At 41.9% G+C, this 15,748-nt stretch overlaps 1 protein-coding gene across 1 annotated transcript in view; it reads right to left on the bottom strand.

The window, feature by feature from the left end:
- The window catches only part of arhgef4 (Rho guanine nucleotide exchange factor (GEF) 4), a 99,415-nt gene that overhangs the window by 83,544 nt on the left and 123 nt on the right, over positions 1 to 15,748 (bottom strand). Inside the window, exon 2 of the transcript XR_011077744.1 lies at positions 12,903 to 12,932. The gene's annotated coding sequence lies outside the window, so the exon portion shown is untranslated. The remainder of the gene's footprint in view (positions 1 to 12,902; positions 12,933 to 15,748) is intronic.

Raw genomic sequence — 15,748 nt, 5'->3', positions numbered from 1 at the left:
TATTTTTATCATCGTGACTCCTTCTCTTCATAAGAAACTAACAGGCTGACCAATAACACCGGCTCCAAGCTGTGCCTGCTCATGTTCAGACCTATAAGCTGTGTCAGCCACAGCGTCTTAGCCTCCACTGGAACTTGTCAAACAGAAACACACCAACAACACACACAGGAATGCCTTAAAGCTCATTTAAGTGGAAAAGGCTTGCTTCTGAACTTAATAAGCAACTAGACTGTAGAAACATCACGTATTCTTAAATCAGTATATGGCAGATACAATTAGGACCAGGCTAAAGGTTCAAGACATGGTAGTTGTCTTGTCAAAAAGTTAGGATATATTTATCTTACCCCACAGATTGTCTTCCGTAGTATTGTATCTATGTAAAAGGATTCACTTTAACCATTTGTCCTGTTGACAACTACCTTTCTTGACAATAACTATTTTGACAATGCTGACTTGTGAAAAAACAACAACAGGAAAGTCAACTTGCAGGTAGTTAAGGAGGCCTCATATTAACTTGGTAAATGTTTTATTATCATTGGAAACATGAACACATCAAAGATGTTTGTATTACACTGTACTAACACTAATTTTTTTATCCTGGTCCTTTGGTTATCTTTACTTTTATTGGAACATTTAATTATTTCCTCATTTCAGATACTTCACTTCCTGTCTCTTAGTTATTTTCAGTGCTAAATCATACCGTAGTTAAATAATCCACGTCACTAGTTGTAACATAAGTACAATATCAGTCTGTTTTTTTTTTTTCCAGCAAGACGTGTACACTCTTACGCCATTAAAATCAATGTGATGCTTCTCGGGACCGCAGTCATTAGGCCCCACTCACGATCTGGAAGTTTGCGTTGAACGTGTGCATGCATCCGCATATGGTTTGTTGTTCCAGAGCTACAATGCTGCTGCAGGCCTGCCAGCTGTAAAGCCCACACAAACCTATTACACTCTGTTTTCATAGCAAAGGAAACGCCCATCAGAAAGGATCAGAATCAGAAGCGGACAATGTGTTTTTTTCTTGAATGTTTCCCTTTGGTGGACAAGATGGCCCTGCATATACATAAAAATGGGTGTGCTGATGTAACATGCTAAGAGGTAGATTGGAAGCTTTCAGTGCTACAGGCCGCTGTCTATTGAGGAGCAAGACCTTGATGGACGGAAGAGAATGGAAAATGACTTTCTTCTTTGCTCCTTGTCGCAAACAGAAGCAAAGACCATATACCTTGAATGAGAGAGGAGAGGAGTTACAAGTTGGTTTATCCTAGACTGATGGAGGCCAAAGTGAAATATGCTGCCTTCATTCCATCAGCAGGATAAATGACATCCAGCCCTACTGACTGCAACAACCATGACCTCACTCGCTGTGGTCTCCACTGTGGTAAAGTTGATGAGACACACTGGATAACAACGAAATACATTATAGCATACGAAACAAAACATAGCATGATGGGAAATGCAGCACTAACACAGATGTATGTAAAAATATACACTCATTTGGCAAGTTTATTGGGTACACCTAGCTACAACTAATGCCGTATAATGTAGCAGTCCAGAAGTGAATCCAGCTTTACAAAGGTTCTAACATTCACTTTCTGTTTGAACTACTTTCGAGAGCTGTTGATTCAAGTTGTTGACAGACAGTTCTAATACTCTGTCTGACAGAAACAACCCTCTGCATAGTGCAACACAGCATCACAAATGAGATCAGTATCACTGTTTCAACAGAACGTTAGAACATTCATGACGTAGGAAATGTTGCAGGACTGTTGTATTAAGTGTATAAAGTGAGACATGAGTGTACACGATGGGGACTCCTTCAAGTCGTATTTAAAAGTATGTGAAGCCTAGGGCGGATCTAAAACAAAAAACAGCACAGGCAATACAATGACAACTAACAGTTAACTGACCACTGGTATAGGTGTAGGTTCTGGAGAAGCCTGGTCCTAGTGTAATCCACATTTATAACTAATTCAGCAGTTCAAATAGTTGTGATGTTGAGATCATTAACAGCTGTTTCCCAGGCTGAAGAAACAATTAAAGCTTGGCCGGTAGGATTAAGAGGACAAAGTCCCAATAAAATATGCAACATTTGGACAGGAAGTGACAAAGACTAGGGCCATTTCTTAATACTAAGTATGCCAAGTACAGACCTGTGTGCTTTTGAAGTTTGGACTTTGGAGTCCAGACTCTGAAGGACATAGGAACGCAGGACGATCTTTCTGCAATCGGAACGACGACATCACCACCTCAGCTGTATTTTTTACAGTCAAACAAAATATGACAACCCTGCTGTCAGTAAAATGGGCGCATCAAGTTACGGATATTTGGACCGTGCTTGGCGAGAAGCATTGAAACAATACTTGGGCTGTGACTGATGACATTTTATAAGTCCACGAGAACAGTACAGAGAAGAACGCATATTGAGGAACGGCCTATGGCATGTAGAGAGTGGAGTAGAGGTGCCATAGAGTGGAGAGGTAGTGGGCACAAAGCTTAGGACATAAGATTTTAGGCAATAAGGTTTTCAGGTTTAGTTTTCTCACCTGCATGAGAGAAAAGCAGAACCCCCGCAAAGCAGCAGGCCCGGAGTCTGTCTCTCGCTTACCCTGAAGCACTGTGCCGACCAGCTGTCTCCGGTGTTCACTGACATTTTCAACACCTCCCTGGAGACATGCCACGTCCCAGCCTGCTTCAAGGCCTCCACCATCATTCCCGTCCCCAAAAAAACCCAGGATCACGGGACTCAATGACTACAGGCCCGTCGCCCTAACCTCTGTGGTCATGAAGTCTTTTGAGCGCCTAGTCCTGGCCCACCTCAAGGACATCACCGACCCTCTGCTGGACCCCCTGCAGTTCGCCTACAGAGCCAACAGGTCTGCAGACAATGCAGACAATGCAACATGGCCCTGCACTTCATCCTCCAGCATCTGGACTCCCCAGGAACCTACGCCAGGATCCTGTCTGTGGACTTCAGCTCTGCTTTCAATACAATCATCCCGTCCCTGCTTCAGGACAAGCTCTACCAGCTGCATGTGCCAGACTCCACCTGCAGGTGGATCACAGACTTCCTGTCTGACAGGAAGCAGCACATGAAGCTGGGGAAACACGTCTCTGGCTCCAGGACCACCAGCACCGGTTCCCCCCGAGGCTGCGTTCTTTCCCCTCTGCTCTTCTCGCTGTACACAAACAGCTGCACCTCCAATCACTAGTCCGTCAAGCTCCTCAAGTTCGCGGATGACACCACCCTCATCGGTCTGATTTCCGACGGGGATGAGTCCGCCTACAGGTGGGAGACTGAGCACCTGGTGACCTGGTGCAGCAGAACAACCTGGAGCTCAACACTCTAAAAACAGTAGAGATGGTTGTGGACTTCAGGAAGCGCGCTGCTCAACCCGTCCCTCTCACCCTGCATAACTCCCCCATTGACGCTGTGGAGTCCTTCCGCTTCCTGGGCTCCATCATCGCCCAGGACCTCAAGTGGGAGCTGAACATTAGCTCCATCATTAAGAAGGCCCAGCAGAGGATGTTCTTCCTACGGCAGCTGAAGAAATTCAACCTGCCAAAGACAATGATGGTGCACTTCTACACCGCCATCATTGAGTCCATCCTCTGCTCCTCCATCACCGTCTGGCACGCTGCAGCCACTGCCAAGGACAAGGCCAGGCTGCAGCGCATCATCCGCTGTGCTGAGAGGGTGATTGGCTGCTATCTGCTGTCCCTCCAGGACCTGTTTGCTTCCAGGACCTTGAAGCGGGCAGGGAAGATTGCGGCCGACCCCTCTCACCCTGGGCACAAACTCTTTGAATCCCTTCCCTTTGGCAGGAGGCTGAGGTCCATCAGGACCAAGACCTCATGCCACACAAACAGTTTTTACCCAGCAGCAGTCAAGCTCATCAACAGAACCCGGGTCCCCCACTGACTGACTCTGTCTCCCCCAGGACCTTCCCTTCTCTCCCTTCTCTCCCTTCCTATCCTCCACACATTCAAAGTCACTCGCCACTTTACCCATCACCTGTCACTTTCAACAATCATAACCTCATTCCGTGCACTTTACTTTACCTTTACTCTTATTATTGATCGCTACCTTTTTATTTCTTATTTTTTAATTGTATCGCTAATTATTTACTGCACCTTACTTATTTACTTACTTTGTACTTATTACTTGTTTATCCAATTTATATTTTATACTTTCTCTTGTATAGTTATATGTTCTCTGTTGTTGCTGCTGCTGTTATTTGTTGTTGTTGTGTTGTGATGCACCTTCCGCCAGGACAAATTCCTCGTTTGTACTAATTCACGTGGCAATAAAAAGTTTCTGATTCTGAAAACATATCAGTAGTAAATTATTGATTCACTACTTAAACAGCCAATAGGATACCTCATGAACAGTCCATGAATGCTAGCTGTGGCTCTGATCATTCACTCGTGAGCAGCACTCAGACACTGCGTGATGCAGCGGCACAAGGTTCATTTGATCTGTGACGCCTTATTCATTGGACATAAATATCATCTGTTCTTTAGCAAGTATCTTACGAACTAGTTTGATCTCAAGCAGAAACATTTTATTAGGGTATCAGATATATTGTTTTAGAATTGACATCAAAACTTTCAAAATGATATGTGTACTGTATATAATCATATGATGACCATTTCACCCGACCTAATTCAATCCAAAGGGAGTATTTAGAAGGTGTTTCCTCTACCGTGAGTGAAAGACAGTGGGCTTTGCATGTTTTATGAGTAACCAACAGTTACAGCAGGAAATCCTCATGCATCCACGCCTTCATTTGCATAACAAGCACTGCAGAGGCCCGGGCCGGCCCTGTGAAGCCATGAGGAGCGTCAGTGCTTTTGCAAAGAGCCCCTCTGCTTCCGTTCTCCTCAAGTGGCAACTGAACACTGCACTTTGCTTCCTTAAACTAAATAATTGATGAGATGTACATGCAAATGAGCTGTCCAATGTTGAGAAAGTGTAGAATGTACCACCTTCTTTTGGGCCCGTGAGCAGAACTGCTTCTGCGGCGGGACAGAGCTGACTTGTATGCAGTACATTAAATGTATTGAAAACACGAGTGGGTTGCCAATGTCTACTAACAGCCTAGTATCCAAGTGGCAGAGATATTTAAGCCATTTAGGATTGGTGATGTTTAGCTTTTATTCCTTTTTTTTGTATTTTAATAGGTTAAAATTGTATTTAACCTCTTACTCTAACACAACTTGGGGAGCTGGACAAGTTACGCAATAATCCATTTAGGATTTGTGAGGTTGCTTACTAGTTTTTAAAGCAGTTTGTGCTGAGTTGTGCCAACTGACTGAGTTTGGTGCGTCGCTGACGTGTTAGACCCATTCTTGTGATAACTACACTAAAGCTCAGTCTCACACCTATTTGTGATCTCATATGTTAACTTTCCTAATGGATATATTTGTTATAAATAATTAAATGTTCTAATGTAATTTCTTAAAGCCCCTGGTAACTGCATAAATAGCTGCTGGAGTACCAGACTTCTGACCGACGTTAATTCCTGAGAATATACAAAGGTGACATACAAATTTCTCCCACACAACAGGTCATCACAGTTTTCCAGGTCGCAGCTGAGAGTGTCCTCTCAGCATGGGAAGCTTCATAACTAACCCTGTGTCCCTCTCTGGACTCGTAGTGTTTTTGGTCCTTGTCGGGGTTCTGAGTCTTCATGCATACAGGCTCTGGTGTCAAACGTGTCCTGTATATGGATGAATACACACAATCCTAGCAGAATGCAATCAGTTGTCTGTGCTATCTGAATAGGTCAGACTGTGTGGTCTGACCTGGTATGAGAGCCGACAGTGAGGACCAGCTGGACTTTGTCCAAAGCAACTGGATGGTGAGAGGAGAGGCCCCATTCAAGCACAGAGCCAGCGGAGCAAAGCTCATTACCATGGAGTGTCATTCTATGTTCTCAGTCTGATCCCTCAGTGGAGACAGTGGTCAGTTCCCTTGTCTGCCCCAAGTCCACCCATTCACTGTCTCTGTTACAGTTCAGCTCTGTGTGGCTTCATGGTCATGAGTTCAAAAATGAAACCAATGTTGACAAAGCAACAGTGCACAATAATAGTAAGGCAGAGGAGGCTTGACTGACCAGAAAGTGTACACTTTAAAGAAAATAGTTCAGAAAATCAGTAAAAAACTAAACAATGATGTTAATCATGAATAATAAAAGGTCTCACAGAATAAATGCAGCTCTGGGATGCTGTTATGTTTGTTGCTTTAATCTCTTAAACCATGAGTTACATCTGCACTTTGATTGTATACGAGGTCAGCGGTGAAGAGGTCTCTGCTGAACTACAAGCTCTTCTGTGTCTCTCTCCCCCCTCGCTCTCTCCCTCCCTTTCGGTTATGCAAGGCTTGGAGGGCCAAAGAAACCAAATGAGCAGGCAGAGAAACCACAAGTCCAGAAAAAGAATAGTCAGTCATTACTCTCCCTCTGGCTCATTCCATCTCCCTGAGCAAGGAATGCTTTCTTTGGCTCTCTCCTTTCCATTCTGCTTGCCTACCGGCCCGGCTGACCCTCTTTCTTCCTCTCTATTTTCAGCGACTTGAAGAAGTTGGATTTGAGGAGGATCAAAGTATACCAGTCCTCTAACGCCCTGGCTCACACCCTTACAAACAAGTGATGTCATGGACATGCTGCATGAGCGTACAAACATGATGAATTATGCTTTCACAGAGTGACCCCTGTACATCCATGAGATCCACTACAGTCCTGTGAAAAGTTTTACATGGTTTTTGTTTAAGGGCGGGGTGTAGTATCACAATACTTTGGATGGTAATACTGAATAAATGAGAGATGTTAGGAATAACGATTTGGCCATAACTGCAGTTATTTATGTAAGTCAAGGTTTCGTAACAATACAAATAGAAGAAGCTACGCTGTATGGTGTCCTGATACCTGCATTGTGTGTGGTGTGAACTCTCAAAAGACATGTGTGTGAGTCCGCCAGTTTGAGAGAGTCGTGTCACTCACCTGAAGCGTTGCCCTAAACATTTCAAAGGGAACCAACACTCCTGAGAGAGGAGAGGAGATACCTGACTCCAGGGATCCCTTTCCAGAACTGGGCTTTGTTCCAGACCCGCAGGGTGGTGTCTTATTAAGTAGTGCAGATTGTCAGCTGGTTAACTTGTACACAGCGAAAGGGAAAGCTGTCTCCACACTGTGCGAAAAACTGATGAAGACCCGACTAAACAGGAGAGCGGACACAGAGTGGAGACAGAAGCTGCACATAGACTCTGGGGTGTAGCCTTTTTAATGCTCTGCACATTGTTTTTAGATGGTTTGGTGAAACTTGTCTCAGACCACCTTCATTTTAGGAGTCCATTACAGAAAGGTTAATGCCTCAAAGTGGCAGTTACTTAACCTGGTGGTGGGAGAGGCCAAGCTGGCGATATACAGCAGGGATCGCTGCGATGTGATCAGCTCTTAAACATCACATCAGGTGTTGTGACAAAATCCACGGCCCGCCACTGGGCTTTACCTTTAATAACTTGGAAACACTGGTCTTTACTGGGCCTGGAGGCTACTGACTCCAAAATTAGTGATCATCATAATCCAAAGGACCTAAGCACATTCTGGGAAGCCTGAAAAATATCTAAAGTACATCTAAATATTATGCTAAATTATTTGGGGATAATGTTAAATAACATGCACAATATATTCTGTACAAATTCAATATTGCTAAAGGCCCCTGCCACCACTTTCAGATCATACACATCTTACAGCTCATTAAGAGCTAGAGGCCTCCAGAGGGAACAGCCAGAAGCTCAACAACAACAACACAAGCTGTCCAGTCCATCACGCACTAAAAACCAGCGACGCCCCGTTCCCAGAAGAGCTGAACAACTTTCATGCGCGCTGACAGGGATAACCCGGGATGCAGTCATCAATGCAGCGCTCCGTGCAGACCACCCGCCCTTTAAACTCTGATACTGTAGCAATTATCACTTATTCAGTTACAATAAACTATCCTTCATCTAAGTCTGTAAATTGTCCTCCAATAGTTAAGAGCTCTGGAACAAAGTCAAATGAGAAGAAGACTACAGCCAATGAGGGAGCATGGGAAATGGGTGTGGAGTGTTTCATGCCTTCCCCTCAGCATGGTTGGATGTGAAATGAGACAAATTCCTGAGTCTCTCTCTTGTGTCAACTTTGCAACAGTCTGTTGAAGCCTGGCCGGCCGCCCGGCACCCCACCAACCCCACTCCAACCCCTCTGGGAGGAATGTGGCCGGCTTTGCCTCGAGACCCTGATTCACTCACGAGTGTGAGTGTGTGTGTCGGTAGGTGTGTGTGCAGAATTATTATACAAACATGTAGGGCTAAATGGAGTAGGAGTCGCATGGCCACTGCTCACATTGTGAAGGTGCTGATTGGAAAATGAGGAGAAAGAGGCAGAACAAAGAAAGAGGGAGGACAATAAAGGCCACAGCTCTGAGAACTGCTGTTTGCCAGTACTAGTTTCAATACACAGCCCTTCCTGTGTGGCACATCTCTTACCACCAGACCATTATTACCAATAGAGGGGGCGAATGTGGCTCGGAAGTTAGTCATCCCTCAATCAGATGATCGGCTCCTCTAGTCAATGTTGGTGTGTCCTTGGGCAAGACAATCATCCCCACCTCCAGAAGGTGTGGTATGAGTGTTTAGATCCAGATGGGCAGGTAGCACTTTGCATGTGTGACATTGTAGTTTTTAAGTCTTTTTTTTAATACAGTGTGATGTTCATTTTGTCAATGAGCCAAATACAGTTGTGTTAAAGTGCTTTGAATGGCCAGAAGACTAGAAAAGCACTATACTATAGATATAACTACAGTCCATTTACCATTCGCTTGTCTTGGCATGGAACTAGTCCCTTCATACTGGTTGATACACACACAATTCAGTAAGTATAGAGGATGTATCTGACTGACAGCTCCTCGAGGCTCGGATGGACATGGAACTAGCTGCATCGAGAGATTAATGACAGGTTCTTTAATAAAAAAAAGAGTCAAAAGTCCATGCATGTGCACATAAAGCAGTCAACTATGAATGAACTTAAATTAGCTTTTTGGTCAAAACAAAACATTCAAACACAAGGCTTACAATGTGGTTGCTGCTGACAGCAAGTGGAGGGTAAAAAGAACACTTTTTAGAAACCTTATGAAACCATAAGCAACTTAAACCACCTTCACTTTCAGATGCTGTTTCAATTATGGATGCAGCAGTTTTGAATTGTTTTGTTTTGTCATGATACAACTAAATGTGCCTGGTTCTTGATGATGTGGACCAAGGGTTGCCTGGCCATAGTGAATACTGGGAAAATCCCGGGTAAGCCCGCAGGGTTGGGCTGGTCAAGTGGATAAGCCATGATGCACAACATCGCCGAGGCTAGGTCAGAGGCATTCGACCGAGAAGCACTGTGTAATGGCACATTGTTTCACGGACTGTCCGCTCCTTTTTTTCACATCAAAGTGGTTAAAATAGCTCCGCAGGTCAGGCCACACATCCCGCGTGACCTCCCTCCATGCCCGTAATAGTGCAAATAAATTGGCCATATAGCAGAGTGAGCGTCTGCTGTCCACAGATGAGTCTGTATCATGAGTGGGCAGCGCGCCATCAAAGTAATACAATTAATATTGAGCAGAATTAAGTTTGGCCTATTAGTTCGGCCTCCACATCAGTCCCAATTTCTCATGTGGTCTTTTGGGAAAATTAATTGCCTACCGCTGAGATAGAGGGATCCTCCTCTGTTGCTCTCTGAAGGTTTCTTCCCTTTTTCTCCCCTTAGGTTTTTTGTTATGTTTGTCCTGGGACCTCACGTCAGATCAGGAAAGAGGATGTGTACAGATTGCAAATAATGTGTTTTTTAGTAATGATAATATTATATTATTTACTGAAGCATACCTTTATTTTGGGGGGGAATCCATCACCTTCCTTATAGGAAGTATTCACAGATATGCTTCAAAAACCCTTGCTTTTCAGTGGGAAGTAGTGCTTATGAATTATATTTTTTCATACAGTAACAAAGCATTCTCAATTCTCTACAACTTCGTTTGGCACTACTTAAATAACTCCATTTGGGCCTAAAAGGGGCTGTTTAGAGCCATCCAACCTTGCAACATTGAAGAAAAAACTTTTTAAATAATCCAAAGCAATAGTTATTACATAAAGAAAATGTATTAAAAGAAGCCTTTCAAATTTACTGGGTTAAAAAAAATATTTTGGCTCGATGCTCGGAAACTACCAAGCAACCCAAAGAAGAGAGGCAAAAGTTCAGAGCCTTACTGCTATTCCCATACTCCGTGACTGTAGCAGAATAAGAAGATGTTTTGACGTATCAAAGATAAAGCCGGTTAAATTACGGTCGAACAAAGACAACACAAATCAAACAATGTGGAACTAATGAGGGAGGTTGTTACGTAACAAACTCCTGCTGTTGCTACATACAGAGACTCTGTATGTAGCAACAGCAGGAGGCACAAAGGCACTCCACCATTGATACAGCATAGAACTCTTTCTGCTTCCTCACAGATTTCCTCACGTTCACATTAAGAGAAACAATCTCACCTCTGCCATTGCAGAGCTGAAGAAACATCTTGTGGTGGAGACGCAGGAAAACCAAATCTGTTAAGCTCTCCACAGCGGCCTGGATTCATGCAATCCAACCACATAAAAGAAGCCTATGAGAGAAAGGATGGACAGGGAGGAGGGCCAGCAGGGTGGAAAGCTGTTCAGCAATCCTAGCTGGTGGTAAAGTGGTGTTTTTTAATCTGGATGGCACTTTACTTGAGGTAGATTAGAATCCCACCTTTCTCACACTGAGATAACAGACTCCACCTTCTATTTCTAAGTTATTGAACAAAATGTTCACTATGGGATGCTTTCCTTTGCAGTGTGGTTTCAATTGCCCACTCTCGATAAATACGTTGCCCTAATCCTGTCGAACGATGGAGTCCCAATCACACGCAAAATAGAAGTATGATGGTATACCTTCTGAAATGTTGTTGTTTTTTTTATTCACTTCACTAGCCATCTTGAATTCCTATCAAGGGTGGGGGAAAACATTGATACAGCATAGTATTGCAATATTTTTGGAAGCCAAGTATCGATCTTTCATTATATCAATTATAAACTTTTTGGTCCTAGAATAATACAATCTATTGCTTTTTCAGTTCACTAGATGGTGCTGTGTTTTCTAGTGAGGTCAGCAGAAGTCCCGGATCAGCGTGATCGCTATGAAGTTGGTCAAAACAACATGGCGACATAGGAGAAAGTGTAAATGAAACGTCTGGACTTCCTGTCATTCGTAGCGCCGTTGTTGCACAGCTGTTGTACAGTTGTTGCATGACGCACAGGACAACATTCACAACACAGTGCTGGTCAAAGACATCGAAAAAAGCATAAATCAAACTGGCTACAAGTCTTTAGTAGCACTGGAAGCGACAGTCATTCCAACACAGTTTCTGGAGAAGTCGGTTAAAGTCATCGAGATGTGTGTGCCTACAGATAATATTATGAACCCAGACACAAAGGCATTTGATGTTCCGACGTTTTGGGGATTTCCACAACAAGTATAAATTATAAATATTGTTTATTTCCATGGCGGACGGCGGATATGATAACCGTTTGCGCAGAGATAAGCCACACTCTGACGTGCCGTGACTATAGACGAACAGTTAGGTTTGTCAGCTGCAACATTTATGACAGTGTCGGTCAGTTTGTCCCAAAAAAAATGATTGCAGTGAGATGAACAGACTTAAAACTTTATCTTATTAGATGAAATATGTTTGGACAATGGGACAATTTGCGGTCGAAAAAAGGTATCGTGATAATATTGTACCGTTGGACCTCTGGTGATTCCCACCCCTTATTCCTACCTGAGCAGCAAGTCAAGTCACCTCCTACAGATCTGTTACTGCTGTTTGCTGTGGTTTCTGAGCTCCACAGTGAACCAGACTGAACTCATACAGTTCTGTACATTATCCAGGGCACCTGATGGCATTGCCCCGTTTCCTCATGATGTGGAATGTAATTTGTTTTTCAACACTCTCAAGGGAATCCAGCACTAATGGGCATACTGCATAAGCTCGGATATTAAAGCTTAAGTGGAGGTCACAGTACAGGAAGGGCTTTCTCTCCTTTGCACCACATTGTAGAGGAGCCCATACAACACAAAGGTTTTAAAGGCTTACGTAGCCAATCCCACTTGACTCTTTTCTTTTATGTGTTACAATACAATAAACATTTTACTAGGTTCTTCTTGAACAACAATTATGTCCGCTTCTGACACAAGGTACCATTCCAAATGGTTTCAACCACTCAGTGAGTAGAAGACGTTATGTAAGTCTTTCTAAAATTCAAATAAAAAGTGCATTAGCTGCAATCAAAAAACATGAAATCAGTACTGACAGGTGAACACAGATGTCTGGAAACAGAGCTTTCTGTCTCATCACAACTCACCGCTCAAGTCACTGCTTTAGCTTAATAGAAGAGAGCGTCTCAGGTTGGCCCTCTAAGTCAAATCAGCGTGGGTTCGAGACATTACCTCCTGCTGAGAGGCCGCATCGTAAACATGTGATCAGACCCGTGCTTGCTACATGCATGTGCAGACGCTACAATATTGAGACTTAGCTGCATGCAGGTGACTCAAAGGGCACTTGACTGATCAGGGACCCGTGGAAGCTACACTCTTTACTCTCATAATCCTGACACCACTGTACCAGCATCCTATGTTGGAATTAGAGGCTTGGAGTGGGCTCATCAGTGCTGTGTCAGATACCTACTGTCCATCAAAAACAGGAGACAGAAAACCATTCTGCTCCTGACACAGCAGAGTCGGCTAAACAACTTGTCAAAAAGAAGTTTAAAAGAAGAATGGTCTTACTTGCAGTGGAGCAAACTGGCATCTGAGTTTCTGAGGAGAGAAAAAGGACACAGTGATGAATACAACATTTTTATTAGACATTCATATGATTCATCTTTTAAGGAATTCTCAACTGATGTTTTGAATTTTGAAAGCTGTGGTCAGTTTGTGTTCACAGCAGTTACAATAACTTCCAATGGTGACCTTCTTTCTAAGCAAATACAAATTTTCTTAGAAAGATTCAAGACAAGACTTTGCTTGTCCCTGCAGTCAGCGCTGCAAAGACAAGGACATGAGCCGAGTTGATGGACATGTACCAGCTTAGGGGTCGACGTTCTTCCTGACACATCCATGTCTTTATTGTATTAAGCTTGCTAATTTTTTGCTAAGTTTTGTCAAGTCAATGTGCAGTGACAGATTGTCACTTTAGGTCTTCATGCCTCTTTACCTGTTAAACTAATAATTAGGGCTGGGCAAAGTTGAAAAATAGTAACCGATTAATCGCAAGAATTTTCTTAGCTTAATCGTGATTAATCACATTACGAGCCAAATTCAATAATGAAGTAAAAAGTAGTGTATTGCATGCTTTTATTTTAAAGTAATATTATCATAACAATATAACAATATAACAGCGCTTAATCGTGATTAATCGTGATTAATCGTGATTAATCGCAACAAGTTAACATAGATACATATACAGTATATAAATCTGTTTTCTTTTTTTTCTGAACAGGTAATAATAATACATTTTATTTCTATAGCGCTTTTCAAGGTACGCAAAGTCGCTTTACATGGTTAAAATCAACATAAAACAAGGACATCATATAAAATCACATAAAACAAGGATGTCATATAAAATCACAGCAGTAATTACACATTAAAAGCAGATCTAAAAAGGTGCGTTTTGATTAGTGATTTTAAAAGTTGTCAGGTACCAGAAGAAACATTTGTATTTTATCAGGGAACAACATAAACAGTGTGTAAGGGTCACCGTTAGGGCCAAGCCACTCCTTCTTTTGTCCATGTTCAGTCTGTTGCTTACCTTGAAGGTGTTAAAGGCCAGCAATTGATTCACTTTATACAAAAGCAATAAGGGCTTTTTTATGTTTTTCAGTTCAGTTTTTCTAACTCAGTGAAAAAAGTCCAGTCTGTGTTGTCTTGAACAAGTGCACTGAACATCTTGTGATGTGAGGAAAGTTCTCCTCTTTGAGAGAAGAGTAAAGATCCAGAAGTGATACTTACTTAAAGTGCTCTGCCATAATGTATTAGACAGTGGGGTCAGGAGCTTTGCGCATGCGCGATTAATTTTCAATCTGGACGTGGAGCCTGCAGCGCAAGGCTCTTGTGAGACTGACCGGCTGACCTGTGAGAGCTTTGTGAGGCGGAGTGGCACGCGGCAGCACCGGCTGCTCGCTGAGCACAGAAACTACATCACAGTATGTGCTTTGACGTCAGGCTCAAGTCTGCAAGTCGGCAACACTGGCTTGTCGGTAAGGCTACAGAAGCGCACGCACATACATAAATTGGGTTAAAAATAAAAGCAGTGTCGTTGTATTGCATTTATGGCGTGCATCTTATTTATTTATTTTTCATTTTTGATTAACATCACGCGGGCCGGACTGAGAGAGCCGTAAGATGCTCAGGTCTGAACTACACCGTTTGGAGACATTTAAAGTGCAGCTCCTGTGTGCGATAATGATAAGACCCTACCAATGCAAAAAAAATGCAATTAACGCATAATCAAATAATTAACGCCACTGCTATACACCTTCCTCCACCAGTTTTAACTGGATGGAAGAGGCTGGTTTCTATTCATCTCTTCCAGCTGTTATGGCATCTGGTACTGCTTTCATTGTTATCCTACATATTAGTCATTACATTATGTTGTGAATATTACGAAGCCTCTTGCTCAGACCTGTGTACTTCTTTCGGGAAGTACACTGGGATGCAAATTGTATATTTTAATTAAGAAGTTTGCACTAGTTCAATTGAGTCCCATTTTAGCAAGTAATGAAGAAGTAAGGGCAATAGAAGTCTTCAACCAAGTAAAACAATATGTGAAATTGTAAAATCTTAATAAAAGCAGTTTGAAAATTTACTGTGACACTGAGATGGCATAGTATTGAGTGAATTAGACAAGTAATATTATTGAATATATTTAACCAAGATTAGTAATAAATATGAATACATTTCACCCAGATTATACATATATATATATATATATATATATATATATATATATATATATATATATATACATAAATATATATATATATATATACATATATATACACATATATATATATGTATATACATATATATATATGTATATACATATATATACATATATATATGTATATACATATATATATATATATATACATATATATATATATATATATATATATATATATATATATATATATATATATATATACACACATGACTCACTTTCATCTAAATATTCAGTAAACATAAATCAATTTCACCACTAAATCCAACACATTTTAACTGCTGCTATTATAATTGACATTATATTAGTTTTAATGTATTTATTTAATACTTTTTACTCAAGTTGTGGTAATTAAAATCTAATCAATTGGAATATAATCAAACTTTTGTCCCATTATTTATTTAAGTAACCATTGGTCACAGAATGTGTATGTGTTGTTCCTATGGAGCATCGTCAGCACTGACCATTGTGCTTGAATCTGGACCTATCCATGAACTATACGTCATTCATCAGCCAGGACTCACTTCTTCCAACGTGTTGAGAATAACAAACTGCATCTATCACTATCACTGACTACATATGGTCTATAATGCTGCATTATCAGCCAGTGATTCAACTCATAAAAAAGGACTCT

Source organism: Clinocottus analis, unplaced genomic scaffold (genome assembly GCF_023055335.1).
Source record: "Clinocottus analis isolate CAN_PGR_092001 unplaced genomic scaffold, fCliAna1.0.p SCAF_18, whole genome shotgun sequence".
Classification (NCBI taxonomy): Eukaryota; Metazoa; Chordata; class Actinopteri; order Perciformes; family Cottidae; genus Clinocottus; species Clinocottus analis.
This window is presented reverse-complemented; position numbering and strand designations above follow the sequence as displayed.